General features: G+C 40.9%; 1 long non-coding RNA gene and 1 pseudogene across 1 annotated transcript in view; one reads left to right on the forward strand and one right to left on the reverse strand.

Moving 5' to 3' along the window:
* Positions 1-780: 780 nt before the first annotated feature.
* Positions 781-26,597, reverse strand: part of LOC148118829 (uncharacterized) — a 42,010-nt gene continuing 16,193 nt past the window's right edge. Inside the window, exon 3 of the long non-coding RNA XR_015735782.1 lies at positions 781-5,783. This is a non-coding gene — a long non-coding RNA (uncharacterized LOC148118829). The remainder of the gene's footprint in view (positions 5,784-26,597) is intronic.
* LOC148118830 (large ribosomal subunit protein uL11 pseudogene) lies at positions 10,090-12,224 on the forward strand (annotated as a pseudogene).

Raw genomic sequence — 26,597 nt, forward strand, 5'->3', positions numbered from 1 at the left:
TACACAGAGAAACCCTGTCTCGAAAAACAAACAAACAAACAAACAAAAACAAGTAAAGCAGGTAATCTAGTGAAGTTTTTTCTTTAATTTGTTTTAGGAACGCTGAAGCAGGAAGTAACCTTGGCATCCATTTGATGGCCCCGCTAGCAGAGAGGAAGCTGGGGTCACACTCGCTAACAATCCCACCGGTGCTTTCACAAGCACTGTACAACCCTCCGAACATCAAGTATGATTACACGCGTGGGATTCCCATCACGGATTCTATTTTCAGGCAAACCCTGTGAGGCAACACTGGCAACTACAACACAGCATGACCGACCCAGATTCCTCATTTGAATTGGATCCTGACAGACACCTGGCAGCCTGGCCGGCATAGTCACCAAGAGACCATCAAAGCACTTTACCTTAAAATCTGCCGTTAGGACAGGGTCTCATTCACATTGTGAGTCATATGAGATAATATTTTTACACAGCTGTAGAAATGTTTCTTAGATAAATGTACATAGACTCTCAAGTTAGGGTTTCTCACTTGGTTTCCTGTGTGTGGGGATCTGAACCAGGACTTCTGGTTTGATATCTAAAGACTCGGTTCTGGCATTCCGAGGGGGAGAAAAAGAAAACAAGCAACCCTCCTATCAGAAAACCACCTCTTCGGGTTTCCAGAATGTCCCTGATGCAACTAAACAGGCTGAGAATGCCCCTCGCCTAACTGCCTCCTTAGTAAGAAGATGGTGCACTAGTTTGCCCTGTTCCTGTGCAAAGCATTGTGACTAAGGACAATTGGGGAAGAAAATGTTTATTTTCTTGCATAGCTTACAGTGAGCAAGTGAAGTCGGGGCAGGAATTCAAGGCAGATGCAGAGACATGAACCATGAAGGAATTCTGCGGAATTGCTTTATCTTTCCCCAAACCTAAAGCCAGGACATATAAGATTAAGAGAGAGGCTGAAGCAATGAATATTGTATCTGGAGCTTATTTTTGTAAAATATTCAAAAAGCAAAACATATAAAACATTCCAAAATGTCACCATAGTTTTGTTCTGAAGCTTTTCTTCATTTGATGATCTTTCTTTCTAATGCTTTATATCTCAGGCAACGCAATAGGAAGATTCAGACATAAAAGACCTCTAAATGAGTCATAGTGTTAGATAGACATATGTAGGCTTCGGAGAGAGAAGAAAAAAAATATAGAGAATAAAGTTAATGCTTTAAAAAAAGGATAGTCTTTAAAGACACAGAGTACAGATACTCATAGATTAAAGAAGAAAAATAAGCCGTGTAAAAAATGGAAAATTCACAGAGAATTTGGATTCTGTATATTGAATTTTCTTTGAATTTTTTGACTGTGAAGGATCTAAGTACAGAGAGACATTTCATTGTATGGGCTGCTAAGCTAAACCACCATATATATTATTATAAAGGTAATATGACTTCAGAATTTGGGCCTAAGGATATGATGCTTTGGAAGAGGGTCTTCTTTTGTTTTCACAGAGGATGAGACCCTGTAGATTGCTTCTATCCCAATATGGTATGATAGACCCCTCCCTCCTGAAAGGTTGCTGTGAACACCCTCAAAAAATTACTTCACTCAACTGCCAACTGAGATGAACGTGGCACACAGGATATACCATAAAAGACCTGATTAACAGTGCCCCTATACAGCACGAAGGAGTTTGGAGAAAAATTACTGTGCCCATATTCTCAAATATTGTTTATAAATGTTCTTTTACATTTAAAGGGGGATATGATATAGATATGAATAATTTGCATTGGTATGAATTTTGCTTTAGTGATATAAATTTAAGGTCAATTTTGTTATATGTATATGTATTTCTGATATTGATTAAGGTATTGTGATTGTGTAGTTCATTTAAAAATGTAATGTATAACTAAGAAATATAGGTTAATGGATAGTAATCAATAATAGTCAAGCTTGTAGTCATGTTAGTTAGATTTTCTAGATATATAGAAATACATTTCAGTTAGACAGGCATTCTTCATATCTTTCAAAGACTACAGAATATGGCATTTAATGTTTTTAATAACTTAGGGCTTTTCATGACAATGAGGCATGTCTGCTCCTGGCAACACCAATCTACTTCAAGAGGAAGATGGGCATCGAAGAAGCTCCTTATGGAGTTGGTTAGTCATTTGGGCAAGAAACTGCTCTTGCCTGGACTGTTGCATAAACTGGACACAAAGAACCCACAGAGAGAGGACTGCTGAACTTGCCAAAATGAGATGATCATTTGGGGTTCCTGTTTCATAAAAAAATTTGTGAGACATTCTGCAGGACACAGAAAAAAAGTGACTGAACTGTCTTTGAAGTTTCCTGCTTCATGGAAATGTCTGTTGGATACTATGGGTCTGAAGGCCGAAGATGGATGCTCCAATGGTCCAGAAGAACTTTGGGTGACTGTACAGGCAGTGGGATGTCTCTGTCTACAGTTTTGGAAGATGCTTACTTCTTGTTTACTTAGGTAATATTATATCCCTCTGGAGTATTTGATGGAGTTGAAGAATAGGTAGATAGCTATAGTTTTCCTTTGTTACGATAAAAGATAAAGTAGATATAAATATTGTAACTGTAATTCTTGCTTGATAACTGTTTTGTTATATGTAATTTTACTATGTTAAAGTTAAAGGCTTCTTTTTTGTTTAAACAGAAAAGGGGGATATGGTGTCGGAGGGTCTTCTTTCTATGTTTTGCTTTCATTGGTTAAATAAAGAGACTGGCTTGGCCTTTTGATAGGACAGTAGCTTGGCTAGGCAGAGTAGACAGAACAGAATGACGGGAAGAAGGGAAGTGTGGCAGATGCCATGGCTCTCCTCTCCAAGACAGATGCTGGTTAGACTCATACCGGTAAACCACAGTAAAGTGACAATACTCATTAAAAGAGATGGGTTAACCTAACATGTGAGAGTTAGCCAATAAGAGGCTAGATAAAATGGGCCAGGCAGTGTTTAAATGAATACAGTTTCTGTGTAATTATTTCATTTGTAAACTAGTCGGGTGCTGGGAACACAGCCTGCCGCTCTTTTTACAACAATATTTTGTATCTAATCTGTGTAAATTGACTTATTTTTTCTTTATTTTCTTTCTGAGAATGACCCACAGCCTTGGCAATCTGTGTATTCATGACACCAGCTGTACTGTCTCCTGTGTTGAGTCATTTCTGTCACCTTGTTCACCAGTTTTGTCTTAGTCTCATCTAAGTAATAAGTGATTAGCAATGGAATTTTCCTGCATGGCCTCATCTGGTCTTTGAGCCTCCACCCATCATTATCTGTGCTGAAACATGCCTCTTTTTCTACTTTTGTTCCTCAAAAGTAAGGGTACCTATGGCTGCCTTTCTCTGAGATCCAGTGATATCATTCTGTGGCCATACTTTTACACCCTGGGTTTCAACTCACAACAGTGAGTTTCTCTTAACGTCCATGATTTGCACCCAATCTTATTTTTTCTTTCTGCCTCTTCTCACACTATTTTATTTGGTTCTGTGTTCTTGTCATGTATTACAAATTCTTAAGCAGAAGGCTTTCCTTCTTTTCTCAATCAGCATTTGGTAGAGAAAGCTGCATTTCTCCAGCTAGCACAATGGAGAGGGATTTACTTCAGAAGCCCTGTGTCAACAACAGATTTCTGCGGAAGAAGCCCTGCCTGCAAAGATGTTGACTAGAATGCCTGTGATGTGGTTGAGATGCTGCGGGTCCAGAGGTCTTATCTCTGGCTGATTTTAGCCTCCTGAATAGTCAACGCTTGCTCACCTCTGTGTTAAAGGTAACATCATATGACTGAAAAATAAAAAGACTTCTGGAGTCTAATAGTTTAGCAGATCCCTGACTGCCACCAGCCCACAAGCTAAGAATGTCATCAGATGGCATCTGAGCCCTAGAAGAGAGCTCCCCCATCCTGCTGTAACTCTCTTTCTGATGTTTCTACCAATGTATTTGAAAAATGCCTTCATTTATGACTTTATTCATTCTGTAAAACTACAAAACTTCATGAAAATGTTTCTTCTACATTGGAACATGGAATTTTGGGTAACATAAATCTGGATTCCCAGGCTGTGGTGACTCAAATTTGGCTCCTAAATAAACTATCTTCCATTCCCTTTAAGTTTAGAGAGGTCATTTTTGTTTGTTTGTTTGTTTGTTTGTTTGTTTTTCATATTGAACACTGCATTAGCTCAAGCACCAACTTGAGGATGAACTTTCAGGGGTACTTTAAAAGACACGGAGGGACACTCACGGCGAGAAGGCCATTTGTCACACCGTAGAGCACTGCTGCCAACTCCAGAGCAGTCAGGGAGCCAAGAGGGAATGTGGCACAAATTAGGAAGCTCAAGGGGGAAGTAAGTCAGCAGCAGCAGAATTGCCTCCACCTCACTTTCAACTTCCACTTCTCACAGGAGAACATCCAGTTAGCAAATCCAAAATCAAATCTGAACTCCTAGTCGTAAGAAAGCATAGGATATGTGGTTTATTATTTTAGTCTCTGAAGCAAGGATGGTGGATTAGCTTGAGCTGAATTTGTACTGCGCTAGCTCCTTCCTACACAGGCACACATCGCCACCATGTGAATACTGGCAAAACCACTGTGCTCTCTCCTCAGGCTCCACCAGGCAGCAAGCTCACTCACCAGACAGGCAGACCTTTCACTTCTGTGCCCACTGCTGTGTCCATTCTGGGTGGCACTCGGGTCTTCTCTAGGTCAGACATAAAACCATGCTGTCTTGTAGCTATGGACAAAACCACAAACGTGGCAATTGCTAGCATATTCTGTATCAAAGGGAAAGGGAAGGCTGGGCATTGTCCATGTTTGTGAATTCAGCACTCAGGAAAATGAAGCAGGAAAAACATGGGTTACAGGTAAGGTGGGTTACCTAGTGAGCTCCTGCCTTAGCATCACAGCTTACACACACACACACACACACACACACACACACCAAAAAAAATGGAAAAACAGAACAACAAACCCTCAAAAATGGAGCGGGGGAGGAGGTGTGGCTGAAGAACAGTGTGTCCAGTCCTGCCGTGTTTACGATGGGATCTGAGAGCCGTGTCACCAGGCAGCTTCATCACACAAACCTCCCAGGTGTAGACCTCCTTGGAGAAGGCCTTTGCTATAGTCAGGAGTTGTGGTAAGCAGATGTGTGGGGCAGCTTCAGTGTGACAGGGAATGCTGGTCCACAGAATACATGTCATTGTAAGATAAATACACTGTAAAACACTCACAGTGTATAGTATAGTAAACATACAAACCAGAAATACATATTGTCAACATTAGTAGAAATACATATCATCACATTATGGACTCTAAGTACCTATGCTACATATTTACAGACTGGCAGCTAGATGGCTCTGTTGCTATCAGTGCAGCTGTCACTATGTGAGTGACAAGCTGTGCTACTGCTGCAGTGTCAAGAGATTACTGGAACATTTTGGCTCCATTCTGTGGGGCCACCATCACGTGAGGAGTGTCACTCTGTGCCATGTGGCTGTATGAAATATGCACTTCCTACAAACACCCTGGGGATATTAACACAGTACGCGGTGAAGACTACTCTGTAACTGTTACAGATCTGGGGTCTGTCACTGCTCACAAGGGTGGAGCTGGTATTCACAGGGCCTTCAGGGCTACATTGGATGTTCCCATGGTGGAGGATCTGCACAATTCAGGTGAAGTCTTGTCCTACACGCCAAGAGTGCGCTTGTCTTCAGCCAACAGCCAGAGCAGTCTCAACCATTCTTTCTCCTGCCATTCTTTCAGGAGCTCCCCTGCTGTGGGAAATTACATATTAAAGTGGATGAAGTTATACAATTTACAACGGTCCAGCTTCTGACAAACAGGGTGGGTGGGGGAGGGTGTTGCCACAGGCATCACAACAATTTTCAGGCTGTCTATGGTGGTCTGAAAGAAAACAGCCCCGAAAGGGAGTGGTACTATTAGGTGTGACCTTGTTGGAGTAGGTGTGGTTTTGTTGGGGGAAGTATGCCATTGTAGAGGGAGGCTTTGAGGTCTCATATATGCTCAAGAGACTGCCCAGGGTCTTACTCTACCTCCTGTTATCTTCTGATCATGATATAGGCGTGTCTGCCTGCACACCACCAAGCTCCCTGCCATGATGATAATGGACCAAACCTCTGAAACTGTACGCAGCGCCTCAACTAAATGTTTTCTCTTATAAGAGTTGCTGTGGTCATGGTGTCTCTTCACAGTAATGAAAGCCCTAACTAAGACACTGTCACTTAAGAAATCTGTTCCTAAGACTTCACATAGGTCCACAAACCTTGAAAGGTATGGGTTTGAATTCAGGTTTTCTTTTTTGAATTTAGAAATCTACAACACCAGAAATCACTGTATGCCACTAATGAAGTAAGATTTTCTTACTTCTGAACATGTCAGTATTCCTATTGAAAAATCAATAATCACACTATTAAGACAAAGACTTAAAATATCTTAAATCAGCCTGTGACAGTTTTTGCTTCAAACACATTTGCATGACAAACACATGTATAGAAGTCCTCAACCTTGGGACTGTGGGTGAGGAACTGCACACCAATATCTGTCGCTGTTGAAAACCCTCCATCTTGAGGTCCCTCCCATTCCAGGGCCTTTTCCCTGACCCGAGTCTTCTCTCTCACTGGACAGACCTCCTAACTCCCAGGCCCTGGCTGTATGCTCTCCCTCACTGGGCAGACCTCCTAACTCCCAGGCCCTGGCTGTATGCTCTCCCTCACTGGGCAGACCTCCTAACTCCCAGGCCCTGGCTGTATGCTCTCTCTCACTGGGCAGACCTCCCTAACTCCCAGGCCCTGGCTGCATTCCTTGTTTACTTTGAAAACAAGCCACAGGTCCACTTCAACTCCTGTAAATGAGTTGTATTCACACTGTGTGTGTCTCCTTATTGCCCAAATCCAGTTGCCACAGACGGTACCTTCTCAGAGAGCAGAGAGCAGTTTCTTCCGCTATAGGGATCTGCTCATATATACTTATATGCCCATATATACTTATATACTTATATGCCCATATATACGTATATGCCCATATATACCTATATGCCCATATATACTTATATGCTCATATATATTTATATACTTATATGCCCATATATACTTATATACTTATATGCCCATATATACGTATATGCCCATATATACCTATATGCCCATATATACTTATATGCTCATATATATTTATATACTTATATGCCCATATATACTTATATACTTATATGCCCATATATACATATATGCTCATATATATTTATATACTTATATGCCCATATATACTTATATGCCCATATATATGTATATGCCCATATATACTTATATACTTATATGCCCATATATACTTATATACTTATATGCCCATATATACGTATATGCCCATATATACTTATATGCCCATATATACTTATATACTTATATGCCCATATATACGTATATGCCCGTATTACTTATATGCCCATATATACTTATATACTTATATGCCCATATATACTTATATGCCCGTATATACTTATATGCCCATATATACATATATGCCCATATATACTTATATACTCATATGCCCATATACACGTATATGCCCATATACACTTATATACCCATATATACTTATATACTTATATGCCCATATATACTTATATGCCCATATATACGTATATATGTATATGCCCATATATACTTATATACTCATATGCCCATATATACTTATATACTTATATGCCCATATATACTTATGTGCTCATATATACGTATATGCCCATATATACTTATATATGTATATGCCATATATACTTGAGCATCAGTTAAAGGAACAAAGGAATTGCTTTCTTCTCATCCTTCTTTCCTTGCCCAGCTCAAAACACCTCTGACCTTCCAGAATAAACAAAAAACAACAACAAAGTAATGTGTTTGAGACACTTGAATTTCATCTCAAAGGACCAGAGAGCATAACAAAGTGTGTCATGAATACATCAGTCACTGAAGTGCCACGGGCACAAAGGGCAGCATAAAAGCCACGGTGAGGAACACTGGAGACGAACTACAGGGAAGCAGCTGTGCATGATGTGTCCTGAATCTTAACGCAGCCCACACCATGGGAAAACAACACGATGTTGTGATCAAGAGCAGCTTTTCCATATGAAGATGATCCAGGGGCTCAGGGAAGTCACTCAGACTGAGAACAGGTGCCTGCCACAGACAATGCTGGCAGAATACTCAGAACCCTCGCTAGGAAGTAGTGATGGACAATATTCATATAGTGACATTTATTTATTCATTTACTTATTTATGTATATAGTGACAGAGGAAGAGAACATGTCAGCAGACATCAAGATGATTCATGTATTTAGGTGTAGCATTTGGAAGAGAAAGAAAAACTTGAAGAAAATGAGAATTCTTTTCATAAAAAACCCACTAAATATCTGCTGCAAAGTCAAGAAACAAAAGCTATATATCAGGAATTGATGGCTCACACTTGTAATCTGAACATTTAGGATGCAAAGACAGGGAAACTGCTACAAATTTTGAAGCCAATCTGGGCTACACAGCAAGTTCTAGAACAGCCAAGACTACAGAGTGAGTAGAGTGAGTATCTATCTATCTATCTATCTATCTATCCATCCATCCATCCATCCATCCACCCACCCACCCACCCACCTACCCACCCACCCATCCATCCATCCATCCATCTATCTATCTATCTACCTATCTATCTACCTATCTATCTATCTATCTATCTATCTATCTATCTATCTATCTATCTATCCATCCATCCATCCATCCATCCATCCATCTATCTATCTACCTACCTATCTATCTATCTACCTATCTATCTATCTACCTATCTATCTACCTACCTACCTATCTATCTACCTATCTATCTATCTATCTATCTATCTATCTATCTATCTACCTACCTATCTATCTATCTATCTATCTACCTATCTATCTATCTACCTATCTATCTACCTACCTATCTATCTATCTACCTACCTATCTATCTACCTATCTATCTATCTATCTATCATCTATCTATCATCTATCTATCTATCTATCTATCTACCTACCTATCTATCTATCTATCTACCTACCTACCTATCTATCTATCTATCTACCTATCTATCTATCTATCTACCTACCTATCTATCTACCTATCTATCTATCTATCATCTATCTATCATCTATCTATCTATCTATCTATCTATCTATCTATCTACCTACCTATCTATCTATCTATCTACCTACCTATCTATCTATCATCTATCTATCTATCTATCTATCTATCTATCTATCTACCTACCTATCTCTCTATCTATCTACCTACCTACCTATCTATCTATCTACCTACCTATCTATATATCTATCTATCTATCATCTATCTATTCAAATATTTATTTAAATCCTATCTCCTCAGGCATGATTTGAATATATATAAAATACACACACACACACAGATATATATATTCAAGTCATGCCTTAGGAGGTAGAATTTAATAGAGAAGGAAAAGGTTTATTGATATAAAAATTATATTTACAAATAAAACTCTAGCAATGAAAATAATGCCTAAAGAGTCCAAGAATAAGAATAGAGAAATAAAGATTCTAGGAATAAGAATGTAGAAATAAAGAAGTATAAAGTTGTAAGCCTAGGAGAATGAGAGCAAGTTCAGCAGCTTTCTCAGCAGCTTAGGGATGAACTATTAACACTGGGTTACTCTGCTTTACAACCCATAGCTCTGTCTGCAGGGCTGAAGCAGCCTCTGCAAACTGAAGGTCAGCTTTCAGATAACCCCGGCCACTTATGACCAGAAACTGATGTGAGCTGAGTTAACTTTAAATAACGGGATGTCCCTGACTTTTTGGTTGTGCATTGTCCCATACCCTTTGCTGCTACACAAACCTGGCTGTCCCAGGAATGCAGAGCTTCCATAAACACCATCGGGAGGCGCCAGAGAGAAACAATGGACTAAATACAAACATGAATCTAACTGAAAATTCTGTTCATGGAAATTGTATAAAAGGAAATGTGTATCTGAGTTTTACCTCAAAATTGTAAAAATTCTTTTGTTATTGCCTAATGCCTGTTGCCTCCTGCTATAAAAAGGGCGAGTTTGGTCCTTTACCACAGCCTTACTGGGTGTGGTCTCAGCTAGCTGATAAGCTTTTTGTACCCCCATGGAGGTTTATTTTTTAATTTTTAATTTATTTTCTGGAATAAAGTTTGCTTCTGGTTTAATAGACTTTGGGGGTCTGTCCCCATCTTTGTGTGACCCCTGTGGACCCAATAATTCTCACAGTATACCTTGATCCCAGAAAGGCCTTCTGTTCACATCTCTTCACAGGTTTAATTGCAACTTATGGACGCATTAAGAAAGGAACTGGGCAGTAATCTGGGAAAATAAAATGTTTTAACTAGAGATGATTGGATAACTTTTACCTTGAGTTTCCATTATTTTAAAAATATTTTTAGTAATTATTACTTTTTTTCTCTAAAACTACTAAGCAACTTTACTATTTCCTTCCTAGTTTTCTTAGAAGATTTTATCTATTTCTGACAGTCACTGGTAAAAGTAAAATTGGTTAACTAAGCCAATAGTGTAACAAAAACAATGTAATAAAAACAAAGACCTCTTGGAAATCATTCACGGTGATGATCATTTAACAGTTGCTTACACCGGTGTAGCAGGGCGGGTCCAGCTGACTCTGACAAACCTCCACCTCATGTCCATCCTCACTCATTAACCACACTGACCAGAAACACCTACGTAAACTCCTGGGATGACAGTCTGAGACAGAGAGAAAATCCATTATTTCTGTTTCTCAGTCTCATGTAGGGGGCAAGAAAGAGAAGCAGCTCGGGGTAGACTGGGATTTATTACGTACGGGGAACCTGTTAGACTTCTGAGCTCACAGTAAAGAGACAGAGTCTGGCCTCAGCAGATGAGACTGTGTCTATTAGCACATGGGGAGGGGCAGTCTCTCTCCTGTGGGAATCAATGGGTTTTCAGGGGAAAAGTCAGCTGTGACCCTTTCCAGGAGCAGGTGCAGGGCTTGAGAATGAGAAAGTTGATACAACTGTGGGGGCTACATACAGATAGATCTCTGGTCTCTGGAATTGTTTGCTTCAGGCAAGACAGACCATCTTGAGAGAAAGGCTGTTTCAGCAGTCCTTTCTCTCCAGGTTGAGTGAGGTTGACAATGTTGGCTGTAACCTCACAACAGACTTGTTCTTACAAGTGAGGCTCTCTACCAAACCAAGCACTGTACAGGAGACTAAGTTTAAATGGGGCAGAACTGAAATTAGAGAGAGTGAAGGCTGGAAGGATCCCCATTTCTACTTTGAGAAGAATAAGGCCAAAGGTTCTTGGAGGAGATTTGGCTCCCAGCACAACTGAGAGTCCCCTGGAGAAAGATGACAGAGATGTCAGGGCCTTGGGGATGGGCTGCATCCCTTTGCAGATGGAGCTAAGGAACTAAGGCACCCAGGTCTGTAACATCAGTGCCATCTTGTTAGCAGCCCACGTTGGTGGAAGCATGGAGGCATTCTGTTCACCGTTGAGATATTTTAAAATCTCTGGAGGGACGACCGTCCTTACGGTTTTCGGCTCGGAGGAGGCAACGGTGCAACTTTCTTCGGTCGTCCCGAATCCGGGTTCATCCAACACCAGCCACCTCCACCATACCGCCCAAGTTCGACCCCAATGAGATCAAAGTTGTGTACCTGAGGTGCCCCGGAGGTGAGGTCGGCGCCACATCCGCCTTGGCCCCCAAGATCGGCCCCCTGGGTCTGTCTCCGAAAAAAGTTGGTGATGATATTGCCAAGGCAACCGGTGACTGGAAAGGCCTGAGGATTACAGTGAAACTGACCACCCAGAACAGACAGGCCCAGATTGAGGTGGTGCCCTCTGCCTCTGCCCTGATCATCAAAGCCCCCAAGGAGCCACCAAGAGACAGGAAGAAGCAGAAGAACATTAAACACAGTGGAAATATCACTTTCGACGAGATCGTCAACGTTGCCCGGCAGATGCGACACAGGTCTTTAGCCAGAGAACTTTCTGGAACTATTAAAGAGATCCTGGGTACTGCACAGTCTGTGGGCTGCAATGTGGATGAGCACCACCCTCATGACATTATTGATGACATCAACAGTGGTGCTGTGGAATGTCCAACTAGCTAAGAAGCAACAAGAGAAAACATTTCAATAAAAGACCATCTGATAGCCAAAAAAAAAAAAAATCTCTGGAGGCTGACATTTTTCTTAAAATTTTTCTGAGAGAGAGTATTTAGAATAATGAATGCCTTGGTAAATAACTATTTGCTGGTTGGTTTTCCTTACACAGAAGATAAGCGTGATTCTTATTTTAATATCTTTAAATGCATGAAACTTTATCAAAAGAGAAAGAACAGCAACTGGAAATTGTTTCCCACTAAAAGCATAACATCGACGGAAATTAAATGAACACGAAGCGCTTTTCTCATGCACAGACAGAAAGCAAAGGATTAAGGAGGTGTGTCTCTTCTGTGTGGTCTAATTAATGAACTTCCCCAAAGCACAATCTTAGGGAATAGAAGAAAGTACATAAAAGCCTCCCTGCCTCAGTTAGAAAAGTGCAGGGAAGCGTAGGTTGTCCAGAAGATGGTAATCCTACAGGCAGCTGTACATCTCCGTGTGCCCTGATGAGAAACACCTTCTCAGCTAAGGTTAAGGAAGAACTAAAGGATCCCACTGGAAACCAACAAGGAAAGTAAGTAAGACAAGTCATAGACTAAAACTTTTCTTATTGAACAGACATTTTTATCTTAGAGGCCCATAGAAAAGAGAATTAACAGAGACAAGATTAATGTCCAGAAGGTACCCATTATCAGTCTCTAAATAGTATTAGTGACGAATCAGTTCTGAAACACCTTAGATAGCCCAGGGAGGCAGCACTTACAATAATTACTCTCTGCAGACATGATGTGAGGATGCTTTCATGACTGTGCCTGTCCAGAGGACAAGAATCCTCTGCAGGAAGACCACGGTCAAGGACGCGTACTGCCAGGAGGCTGGGAAGAAGCTGCCTCTACTTGAGCAATGTGCATAAATTCAGGCTTGCTGACAAGAATTTAAAACAAGAGTTACCCACTTCCTATAGAAACAGAAATCTCATGGGAAAACTTTGAGTATTGTCATAATTGCTAATGAATCCTTGGAGGAGATACTGTGCATATCTGCAGAATGTTCTCTGTGCACTATTTCAGACGCCTCCTGCATCCTGCTATCATATGTCCATGCTCTCTGTAAGGCCACGTTTGCCATTCTCATCTCAGACACGGGCCTGCTGAATACTGGTGTTAAAATCCAAACAGCACACAGTTATTGCTGTAGACCAATTACAAAGGCTTTGTCATAATTACACAATTGCTGGTCTTCAAAGGACAATGATTTAAAAGATTATTTTTTTCTGCCATTTTCTTTATAATTTTCTATTTTGCTTTTACTTGTCTTTTATCTCACATTCTTCTAACCAGGTTTTATTTAAAGAATCTCATATAATCTTAAAAAAACATGGGTACACAACTTTCCCATCAGTCTCCTTAGGGGTAAAATGGCAATTATGATAGCAACAACCTATAACGTTGAGTAAGGGTTAAACTGAGCCATCACATCATGATGTTCATCCTGACTTGATTTCCGATTTCATTTGGTCCTCACACATAAGATAAAATCAGCGGTCTTTTCTCTCTGTTGTAATTCTTTAGGCTGCTCTTCAGTGGTCACCTGATGAAATCTGTTTGTGGGCAGTGGTACTCTGGAAACTGATGGAGAGGCACCGAACGCTGTGCCTGTTGTGTGATGACTGGGGCTTCTCCTGCACCACCCTCACAGAGCCAATGGTATCCACCACCAACAGCACAGAGAAGTTGTAGGAAGAGAGAAGCTGTTGAGTGTTCGAATCCAGACCGGACACTGCTCAGATTACTGTGTCTCTCTCTTACTTCACAGCTGATTTTATGTGCAGGTCCCAGGCTACCAGACTCTCAGTTGTCAGGGGTTACTGGTACCACTCCCTATATGATGGGCACACATTAATTAAATAGGGTCCTCTTTCCCAGTTTTCCATATCCTTAAGGGCACACATTTCTCCTTTGCAAAGCAATCCCCCTTCCCTTTCTTTGTTACCCAAGAATTAGAGGAAAAAAACTCTAAAAATAAAAACAACCTGACTCTAGACAACTCATCAGCACGAGGCAGGGGCCCTCTCCATTCCTCTAATGTGTAACATGGGACCCCACTTGGTCATGTGGGCCGGCACTCTCCACCAGGTCCCTCACAAGATGCTGTTACCTAACTTCTTATGGCCTTCAATCACTGCTTACTACTAAAGAGGCCATTCCACCTTAGAGTCCCCCTGGAGCCCCAAAACAGACACCTTTCAGTGAACAGGTGCTAAAGGCTAAGCAGAGCAAGGGAACCCCAGATGGGGAGATTGTATCCTGTTCTCACTCAAACTCATCTCAGAAGCAGCTCTCTCTTCCCCAAGGAGCCAGGGAAAATGCCACCTAGAAGGAGGTGAGTGGACAGGGTAGCTGGGGCTGGAGAGAGGTCAAACATACTCTATACAGGGAATGATCGACTGGGCATCATCGTAAGAGGTGCCTGGCGTGTGACCTTCCTAATTTTTGTCACAGTACAACTGGTATTTAGAGTTCATCTGTGGAGTGTCTGGATACCTACCTATGCTCATGAGCTTATTCCCATCGAGATTCTTGGAGAAAATAATTATCCATTTTCTTCCTTGTACAACACTAAGTAGCATAGTGTCGAAGCACATAGGCTCTCTTTAGATTTCCTGTTGTTCTCCCTATTAATAATTTAATTGCTATAAAATAAGAAATACAGACGTGCTGCAGAAACCATGAAGATAGCTCACTGCACCTCGGGGACAGTTTCTTTTTTCTTTTTTTTTTTATGAAAAAGTAATTTTATTAAATTATAAAAGTTTCCATTTCCGCCCCTCCTCCCAACACCCTCCCACTCCCCCCACTCCCTCTCCTCCTCCCTCTCCATCCCTAAGAGCAGTCAGGGTTTCCTGCCCTGTGGGAAGTTCAAGTTCCTCCCCCCTCCCTCCAGGTCCAGGAAGGTGAGTATCCAAAGAGACTGGATCCCCAAAATCCAGTATATGCAGAGGAAGCAAGTCCCAGTGTCATTGTCAATGGCTTTTCAGAAAGACTCCGGGCCAGCCACATTCAGAGAATCCGGCCACATTCAGAGAATCTGGTTGGATCACGTCCTCGTTTCTTCCCAGTCCAACAGGCCTTGGTGAACTCTCATTAGATCAGTCCCCTTGTATCAGTGGGTGATCACATCCCTCGCAGTCCTGATTTACTTTTTCATTTTCTTCCTCCTTCTGCTCCTCATTTGGACCGTGGGGGGCTCAGTCCGGTGCTCCAATGTGGGTCTCTGTCTGTATCGCCACCCATCGTCGGATGAAGGTTCCCTCTGGTCTTGACTTCTTTGCTAACGTTCTCTTTCCTTCTGCTTCTCGTTTGGACCTAGGGAGTTAAGTCCAGTGTTCCAATGTGGGTCTTTGTCTCTATCTCCATCCATCGCCAGATAAAGGATCTGGGACTCTTGTCTATTTCCTATCTCCTGGCGGATAGCTAAATAATCTTCATCATGTTCACCTTCTTATTTAGCTTCTCTAGGATCACAAATAATAGGCTCAAAGACCTTTAATTATGGTTAGAATCCACTTATGAGTGAATACATACCGTGTTCCTCTTTTTGGGTCTGGCTTACCTCACTCAGTAAAGCATTTTCTATTTCCATCCATTTGCATGCAAAATTCAAGATGTCATTTTTTTTTACCGCTGAGTAAAACTCTAATGTGTATATGTTCCACACCCTTTTTAACCATTCTTCTATTGAGGGGCACCTAGGTTGTTTCCAGGTTCTGGCTATTACAAATAGTGCTGCTATGAACATAGTTGAAAAAATGCTTTTGTAGTATGATAGGGCCTCTCTTGGGTATATTCCCAAGAGTGGAATTGCTGGGTCCTGAGGGAGGTTGACTCCCAATTTCCTGAGAAACCACCATGCGGCGCGCATCCTGGCCAGCAGGAATGAACGCCACCAAAAACGAGAATTCCTTCTCTGGTCACATCTTTATTTGGAGCATTCCCTTGAGGAAAATTGGGGGAAGGGAAGATAGAGCAGGGACGAGAGAAAGCTTAGAGAGAGAGCGTTGGGCCCAGAGGCAGCTGCTTTTAAGCGGTGGAGAGGCTTGAACGCTGTCCTGATTGGTTAATGCCATTCTGCTGTTCTGAGCATGTGCAAGCAAGGGTGCAGGCAAGGGTGCTCAGCCCCACGTGGCTACCTCCAAACTGCAGGACCACCTGTGCCTCCAGGTGGCTCCCAACACCACCACACTGATTTCCACAGTGGCTGCACAAGTTTGCATTCCCACCAACAATGTATGAGTGTTCCCCTCATTCCACATCCTCTCCAGCATAGACTATCATTGGTGTTTTTGAGTTTGGCTATTCTGACAGGTGTAAGATGATATCTCAAAGTTGTTTTGATTTGCATTTCCCTGATCGCTAAGGAGGTTGAGCATGACCTTAAGTGCCTTTTGGCCATTCGAAGTTCAGCTGTTGTGAATTCTCTGTTCAGATCAGTATCCCATTTTTTAATTGGGTTAATTAGAGTTTTAGTGTCTAGTTTCTTGAGTTCTTTGTATATTTTGGAGATCAGACCTTTATCTGATGAGGGGTTTGTGAAGATCTTCTCCCAGTCAGAAGGTAGCCTTTTTGTCTTACTGACAGTGTCCTTTGCTTTACAGAAGCTTCTCAGTTTCAGTAGGTCCCATTTATTCATTGTTTCTCTTATTGTCTGCACTCCTGGGGTTCTGCTTAGGAAGTGGTCTCCTGTGCCTATAACTTGTAGACTACTTCCCACTTTCTCTTCTATCAGGTTCAAAGTGGTCGGATTAATGTTGATGTCTTTAATCCATTTGGACCTGAGTTTTGTGCATGGTGATAGATATGGATCTATTTTCATTCTTCTACAGGTTGACATCCAGTTATGCCAGCACCATTTGTTAAAGATGCTATCCTTCTTCCATTGTATACCTTTAGCTCCCTTGTCAAAAATCAGGTGTTCATAAGTTTGTGGGTTAATACCCGGGTCTTCTATTCGATTCCATAGGTCGACTTCTCTGTTGTTATGCCAATACCAAGCTGTTTTCAACACTTTTGCTCTGTAATAGAGTTTGAAGTCAGGGATGGTAATGCCTCCAGAAGTTCCTTTATTGTATAAGATTGTTTTGGCTATCCTGGGTTTTTTGTTTTTCCATATAAACTTGATTATTGTTCTCTCAAGGTCTGTGAAGAAGTTTGATGGGATTTTGATGGGAATTGCATTGAATTTATAGATTGCTTTTGATAGAATTGCCATTTTTACTATGTTGATTCTCCCAATCCAAGAGCAGGGGAGGTCTTTCCATTTTCTGGTATCCTCCTCAATTTCTTCTTCAAGGACTTAAAGTTCTTGTCAAATAGGCCTTTTACTTCCTTGGTTAGAATTACCCCAAGATATTTTATTCTATTTGTGGCTATCATGAAAGGTGATGTTTCTCTGATTTCCCTCTCTGCTTCTTTGTCCTTTGTATATAGGAGGGCAACTGATTTTTTGGAGTTGATCTTGTATCCTGCCACATTACTAAAGGTGTTTATCAATTGTAGGAGTTCTTTGGTAGAGTTTTTGGGGTCGCTTATGTACACTATCATATCGTCTGCAAAGAACGAAAGTTTAACTTCATCCTTTCCAATTCGAATCCCCTTGATCTCCTTATGTTGTCTTATTGCTATTGCTAGAACTTCAAGCACTATATTGAAGAGGTATGGAGAGAGTGGACAGCCTTGTCGTGTTCCTGATTTTAGTGGAAAGGCTTTGAGTTTCTCTCCGTTCAATTTGATGTTAGCTTTTATTATATTTAGGTATGATCCTCGTAAACCCAATCTCTCCAACACCCTTATCATAAAGGGGTGTTGAATTTTGTCAAATGCTTTTTCAGCATCCAATGAAATGATCATATGGTTTTTTTCTTTCAGTTTATTTATGTGATGGATTACATTGATAGATTTGCGTATGTTGAACCAGCCCTGCATCTCTGGGATGAAGCCCACTTGATCATAATGGATAATTTTTCTAATGTATTCTTGGATTCGGTTTGCCAGTATTTTATTGAGTATTTTTGCGTCAATGTTCATGAGTGAGATTGGTCTGTAATTTTCTTTCTTGGTTGTGTCTTTGTGTGGTTTTGGTATCAGAGTAACTGTAGCTTCATAAAAAGAATTTGGCAATGATTCTTCTGTTTCTATATTGTGAAATACATTAAGGAGTATAGGTATTAGCTCTTCCTGGAAGTTCTGGTAGAATTCTGCATTGAAACCATCTGGTCCTGGACTTTTTTTGGTAGGGAGATTTTTGATAACAGCTTCTAATTCTTCACGACTGACAGGTCTATTTAGATTGTTCACCTGGTCTTGGTTCAACTTTGGTATATGGTACTTATCTAAAAAAATGTCCATTTCTTTTACATTTTCCAACTTTGTGGCATATAAATTTTCGTATTAAGATCTAATGATTCTCTGAATTTCCTCTGTGTCTGTGGTTATGTCTCGGGGACAGTTTCTTAATGATGTCCAAGCATTTATAGCTGTCTCACAGAGCCACAGCGACATGCATCCTGTTGATCTGGTGGCACTGGGCGCTTTCTCAGAAGTTGTAATTAACTAACACCCTTCCTTCCCCTATAAAATTTTCAGTTCACACTCACGTTAATGAGGACAGTTAGGTTCATAAACCTTTAACCTCTTAAATTATAAGTTGATAAAGGAAAATTGAGCTATTTACAATTTGCCCAAGTAAGAGGGAAACCATTTTGCAAATTAGAAGAGAGAAGGTCGAATAGCGGAGGAGCCCAAGTGCTAAGTCCGTGTGTCTGAGTGAAAGAGCTCCTGATGCTCCACTTCACATGATCTTTGCTTTATAACCACAGCTACAGGAAAATATCACATCTCTCCTCCTGTGTACTTGCTATGGTACTGCTTGGGATTTTTATTAATTTTATGTTGCTTATCCCAATTCCTCTCTACCCCCATTTTGTTTCCCTTGTGTGTGCGGGGACAGTGTGAGCAACCTTTGTTCCACCCACGTTATCACACGAGAGCCCGAAGTAGATTAATTTCAGAAAAATAAAAACTTCATGCATCAGTACATCCCCTCTCCATTTTATGTTAGAAATGTCAATTCTCAGGAACCAAGACAGTCATAGTATATGAAAAGAAATATTTCATGAATATGACGAGTCCCTTCCTAATGCCTCTCTTTTTATTAAAAGCATGTCGGTGTACATAAAAACTGAATAAAAGACAAAATTTGATAATATGGAAACCATCTTGTTCTCTCTAAAGCTTAAAATAAGAATATAGAAGAAATCTAAGATGCTGTACATACACACTTAGATCTAATGCAATTTATAATATTAACTTTAATTTTATTAGGTTTCATAGTTGTTTATTTACTGATTAATTGTACTAATTAGTCTTCAATATCCCACAGTATTGATGACTCTCAACTCAACTCAGCTCCCTGAACCTTGAGAAATTCATTAAATGCATTCAGGTAAAACACACAAAGTGTACCGTGCAGCAGGTGAGTTTGTTACACAGTGAAATAGAGCAGGCTTCAGAGAGGCCATTGTCCTGGCTATATGCTACTTAGACCACATGTTCTATATCTCTAATCCCTAGAACTGAGAGATTTTGCATAGCATTTTCTGTCTATAATCTCATGTTTTCTATCTGACAAGTATGCAATAAAACTTAAAATTGGCATCAAATAAAACTCTACTAAGTGTATAAACAGTGATTAAACAACTCATTACTGAGCGATGAATGGGTCAAAGAAGAAACAAGAGCAAAATAAAAAATCTCTGGGGCCTAAATTAAAATGAAGACACACCATAACATCTCTGGAGCACATAAAAGCCGTCTCCAAGATAAATTGATAGCAAGTGCCTACATTAAAAAGAAAAAAACAGAAAGAAATACCAACAATTGATTTAACAACACAATTCAAGAATTTGGAAAAACAAGAACAAACTAAATCCAAGTCCTTTTATTCAGCTAGTATAACTATTACTAAAACCCAGAAATCAGGAAGAATACAAGTCAAAAAACCAAAATCAGAAATAATGCATAAATACATTTAGTGATGTAACTCAGGGATTTGGAAAAACAAGAATGACAATGACCAGAGTCCTTCACGAAAGCCAGTGTCATCCTAAGATCAAAACCAGATAACAATACAACAAAGAAAATCTGCAGATCAATATCCCCAATGAGCATGGACTCAATAATGTCCAAAGAAATGCTTGCAGATGGAACACACCCAAAAGATTATCCACCATCTAGTTTGTCTTTATCCCTGAAGTTAAAGGAGAGTTCAACATCCATAAGTCAATAAATGTAATAAACCACATAAATGGATGGAGAGACCAAAATCGCAGTCACTGCAATGGATTCAGAAAAAGCCTTTAACAAAATCCCATATGCCTTCATGACAAAAAGTCCTAGAGGATGTAGGACTAGAAGGAGCATGGCCCAATGTACCACAAGCCACCTAGGAGAAATCCACAGCCAACATCCTCCTAATGGGAAAAACAAGAAGCAACCCTACTGGAGTCAGGAATGAGACAGGGATGTCTAAAATCCCACTTCGTTATCAATATTGTGCTATAAGTGCTGGCTGGAACAAAAAGGTAAGAGAAGGAAATTAAAGGGATGGAAATAGGAAAAGAAGTAAACCATCCCCATTGTTAGATGATATGAGACTATCCATTAGAGATGTTAACGATTCTACTAGAAAACTTTTAGAAATGATAAATTCAGCAATTAGTGGGATGCAGAATCAATGTATGCAAATCAACACCTTTTCAATACACCACCAACAGGCACACATAGGGAGAGCTCATGGACATGTTACCATTCATAGGGTCTCCAAGAGAATAAACTAAGAATAAACCTAACCAAGGAGGTAAAGTACCTCTGCAATTTAAATCTCTGAAGAAAGAGATAAAAACATCAGAAAACATACTCTGTGTTTATGGACTGCTAGGATGCATAGTGTGACAATGACCATTCTATCAAAAGCTATTTACAGATTCAGTGTGATCCCGATCCCAATCTCCACCTCATTCATCACAGAAATTAAAAAGAAAAACCTACCCTAAAATTCATATGGAACCACAAAATATCCTGGGTAGTTAAAATAATCCTGGTCAAAAAGAAAAATGCTGCAGGTATTATCATTCCATCTTCAGAAATATTACAGAGCCATAGTAATAATAACAATACTGGCACAGCAGACATGTGGGCCAATGAAATAAACATGAGTGCTTGTAACCACAGCCCCCGATACTCAGCAAAGAGAAAAAAGCATTCAGTAGAGAAAAGACAGCATCTTCAGAAATGGTGCCGGGAAAACTGAAATTCACAGGCAGAAGAACGAAATTGTACCCATATCTATCGCCTTGCACAAACACCAACTCCAAATAGATCAAAGACCTGAATGTGAAACCTGAACCCTGCAGGTGCTGAAAGAAAACATAGGCAGTGCCTACATGGCATAGGTGGAGGGAAGGGGCTTATGTATAGGGCTCCGTTTGCACAAGAACTAAGGCCAATGGCTGAAAAGTGGGATTTCATAAAACTAAAAACTTTTGCATAGCTACAGAAACAATCGATTGAGTGAAGGGAAGCAAACGGAATGGGAGGGAATCTTAGTCAGCTGTACAATGGACAGAGAATTAATATCCAAAAAAACAAACAAAATGACCTATTCAAAAACTAGGCCTGCAACTAAACAGAAAGTTCTCAAAAGAAGGAAAAAAATAACTAAGAAATATTCCAAAAATGTTCATCATCCATAACAATTAGGGAAATGCAAGTCAAAACAACTTTGAGCTATTATCTTATCCTGGCCAGAATTGCAAAGAGCAACAAAACAAACAAAAAGTCTGGCAAGGTTGTGGGAAAGGGGAACCTAGGTTCAATATTGGTAGAATTGCCAGCTAGTTCAGCCACTCTGGAAAGCGATACAGAGAATATTAAAAAATAAAAATGAATCTACCATGTGACCCAGCCATATCCCTCCCCACTGTATCCAAAGGACTCACCATCCTATTTCACAGATACTTGTTCAGCCATATTCATGGTTACTCTATCCACAACAGCTAGGAAATGGAGACAACCTAATGCCCTTCAGCTCACAAGTGGGTCACGAAAATGTGGTACATATACACTATGCAATACCATTCAAATGAAAGAGAAAGGAAAGCTCAAATTTACAGGTAAATGAATGGCACTATAAAAAAATCATACTGAGTAAGGTAGCCTAGATCCAGAAAGATAAATGCCAAATGCTCCCTCTCACCTGAGGTTCTTAGCTTCAAATCTTCAGATGTGCGTGTAGAACCTAGAGTGACTGCAGAATCCAAATTGTAAAAAGGGGCCATTGTGTGCATGGGTTGGGAGGAGCAATAGTGAGAGGTACAACTGAGTTGAGGACGTGAATGGGAACCACAGAGGGGGCTTTAATTAAGGAGGGGGAAATAAATACATAAAAAGGAGGAGAAGGGGAAAAAAGTCATAAGAAGCCTTATTATTGTCTATCTAACCAAAAATAACTATAATAAAAGTAACTTCATGTACAGATATAAGTATATAGTTTTAATGAAAGTCTCTCATCTGGGTTGATAATGCTTCCCTCAAAGCATCATAGACTATGTAACACAAACCCCAACAGTAGGCATGGGAACCCCACTTTGAGTTGTTGGTCAGGGTTGTCCAAGAGACTCCCAAAACAGTATAGGCTATTGCCATTGTCCTCGGTTGCCCCCCACCAGGTGGAAGTTAAGTCCCTGTTGCTGAAGACATCCCAGACTTGAGACACAGGACCCAGAGACCCAGAACTGGATCAGACCTGCACATTTCCTCTCTGTGGACTAGCTTTCATGATATCAGATGGCTCCATGCAAGTATCCAAAGAAGGGAAACAACCTACCATCACTGATGCCTGTGTACCACATGATGCCTAGTCAGTGGATAACTGTATCCACAGAAAGCCTGAGAAAGCTTGGGAAAGACTAGAGTAAAGCATTTCGGTTTTCAGCTGTAGCAGGAAAAAAGCTGGGCAGTTTTAAAATGCCTGCTTTCTGGGCCGACCTGCCAGGGAAAACTCTGACTCTTTCAAGCAGGTGGTCATGGACACACTGTTGCAGCTTGCTTCCTGCAAGGACTTTGAAAAGCCATAGGAGCTTTTGAGTGTTGTTTATGGAAACACTGTTGCAGCTTGCTTCCTGGCAAGGACCTTAAAACGCCATAGAGTTGTGGTAAAAAACTTCTCCATATTCCTTAGCAAATTAAAGACCCATGTGGTCAGAAAAAGAGAGATATACACTAAAGAGAGATTCAAAGAGGAAGAAAACCTCTAAATGGTTTACAGTGTGTTAAAAATATATACAGGCTAAAGGTTAAAGTTCTAAAAGTTAAAAAAATAAAAAAGAGAGAAAGAGAGTAGTTGGGTGTGGTGGTACACACCTTTAATCCCAGCACTGGGGAGGTAGAGACAGACGGATCTCTGTGAGTTCAAGGATAGCCTGGTATACAGAGGGAGTTTCTGGACAAAGATATACAGAGAACCTGTCTCAAAAAGCCAAAAGTTAAAAGTAAAAATAAAAGAAATAGAGGTTAAAGTAAAGCCACATAAAGATGGAAAATACACAGAGAATCTTGATACTGTATGCTATTATGCTCTCTTTAAATTGTTTGAATATGTGATAAACAGATAACCACAGTCAGCCCCCACTCCAGGATAGTCACAGAACTTCTATGTGGAAACAACCACATCCATCCACAGATGAGTAAAGATTTTGGGGGATATATCTGTACAATTTAATATTACCGGTTTAACAGTTTTTTGTTGATGTGTTACTCGTGCACTTGTGTGTGTGTGTGTGTGTGTGTGTGTGTGTGTGTGTATGTATGTATGTGCACACATATGCACACATACAGGTGGAGGGGTCAGAGAACAAATCTGCGTGGCTACCCTCAGCATCTACCTTTCTCTAATAGGTCTCTTGGTTGTTCATTAGTATATGCCAGTCTGCCCGGGCAGCAAGCTTCCATGGATTCTCTCGTCTCTGCCTCCCATTTTACAGCCAGAACACTGCAATTAGAGACTCTCTGCTGTGCCCCGTTCTATGTGGGTCCTAGAGATTAAAACTCAGCCCTCATACTCGTACAGTAAGCACTTTACTCATCCAGCCGTATCCCCAACCCATTACTCAGTGTTGTAATCTGCTGGCCTGGTCTGTCACCTGGGTACCCTGTCCCTCTAAGAGACAAGCCCTTCCCACTCCCAATCTCCCCTTCTCCCCACCAAGGCAAGGAGTTCTCCAGTGTCCTCTATTGTCTACTCTGTCTCTCTGTCTGCCCTTCTTCTGGAGAGAGGCAGCTTCCTTTTTTCCCCTTCTCTTTCTCTCTCTCTTCCATCCCCCTTCTCTCTCCCCTCCCCCCATAACCCTTCACTCTTATGCTGTTCTAAACTCTATACCCAAGCTCTCTCTGCATGGCATATCTGTCTATCTCCCACCTGCCAAGGGAGCTGCATGGCCTCGGCTCACCGCCCCCCATGGTGGTGGTGGGTGACCTGAAGCCAGTGATAACATTGGTGCCTGCCTTGGTCAGGCTCTCTTTGTGGGCAGGCTGGCTGAGGGGACATGGGTGGGGACCCTGGACTCGAACCACTTTACAGCTTCCTGGGTCTGTTCCATTGCTGCAAATGGTAAGATCCCCTTCTACAAATCAGCTTTTGCTGACATTCATCTCTGGTGATTCCCCATGGCTGAGGACTGAGATTTTGTTTCTCATCCTTGACTGTAGTTCCTCTATCACCCGGAGTGGCCCCAGTCCCAACCCTCTGAGCCGATGAAGCTGAGGGTGGCCTGACCCATCTCTCAACCCTTGCTGGATCTTGAAGATGTTTGCAGATAATTGAGTCTAAGCTCTCTCAAGTTCTTAACCATGGGGAATACCAACGTTCCCCCTGAGATGTCCTTTACAGACCCTAAAATCTCTGAGCTTAATGCCTTACTTACAGACTCCTAACCTTACCTGCCTTTGCACCAACAAGTGGCCTACGCACCTACCCTCAACATGGTAGCTATCAGTAAACGGGCAGATGATAAAATTTGTATCCAGTCATGCTTACCTCTGTCCAGCCGGCATCTCAGGCCTGTTTGCTATTCCTTTAGCTGAGCAGCCCCGTCCCCACCCCCACCCACTTGTAAATCACTCCTATTCCTTTTCTCACTCCTATTGTATCTCTGCCACCTCTACAACTGCTGGTCCCACAGGAACTGGTGAAACAAATGCAGCAGATACAAATGTAACATATCTTTACACAGTTAAAGTAATATTCCAAATCATAAACCAATGTAACACATCTTTACATAGTTCCACAACTATGTAAGTGTTGTATTCCACAACACTAAAATGCTATGTCCCAAGATATTATCAAATGTTTTAGAATTCATTGTTTTCTTTTCAGTAAGTAGAAAAAAAGCATTTTAATTCCCTTATGGGAAAAACACTTTGAACATTAAGATGCCCACATTATATTCTCTGAATGACAATAGATTTCCAGAAATCAATCTCAAACTGATCAGGAACTCTACATCTTCTCAGTAACTTCCATAGAGCTAGAAGGTATCTGGGGAAGAAAAGTCACCAGCAGTCTTACCTAACACTGGATTCTGCATGCTACAGTACAGACTGGCCAGGCAAGATATGCCTAGTGGTGTAATAGTGGCATGACCATTACGGGGCTAACCACTCACTTTCTGCTTGAATTTGAGACAGACTCCACAGCAAGGATTTCATGTCTTGTATTGTAAACTTGAACAAAAGTCCATGTCTGGGGCGGTTTGAGAGCAGAACCTACTTTTATTGTATTGCTAAAAGGTCATGTTATTAAATTGCCTTCAACATATTTATGTTATACCCAGAGATTTGTGCTGCTCTCAACTTTGATCAGAGAAGTTTCTTTTTTTAAAAAAGGATAGTGTAATGTAGAGATTCATAACTAGTCAAAAGTGCTGAAAAGATGTGACTATGAGTGTCCAGTAACGATGGACCATCTACACCAACCTTCTCCAACCCAAGGCTCATTGACTATGGTGGAAGAGGAGACAGAAAGAATGCAAATCCAAATGATGATGATGAGAATTATGAAATGTTTGGTTCTGGACATGGTGAGGCTGCTATACACATGAACTTGTAGCTTCTGCGGTCATCTGCACAAGATCAGACAGTTAAAATTTCAGCATAGATGAGAACACTGGCTTCCAAGCCTAATTCCCAACTTAGGAGCCACTGACAGTTGAAGCCTGCTGACAGAGGGAAAGCCACTGTTTGGATGGGGTGACAAAGAGTAGGCTGACCATGTCCCAGGGGATGGCCCCATACCCGAGCATA

The sequence above is a fragment of the Myodes glareolus genome, chromosome 20 (assembly GCF_982192425.1).
Source record: "Myodes glareolus chromosome 20, mMyoGla1.1, whole genome shotgun sequence".
Taxonomy (NCBI): domain Eukaryota; kingdom Metazoa; phylum Chordata; class Mammalia; order Rodentia; family Cricetidae; genus Myodes; species Myodes glareolus.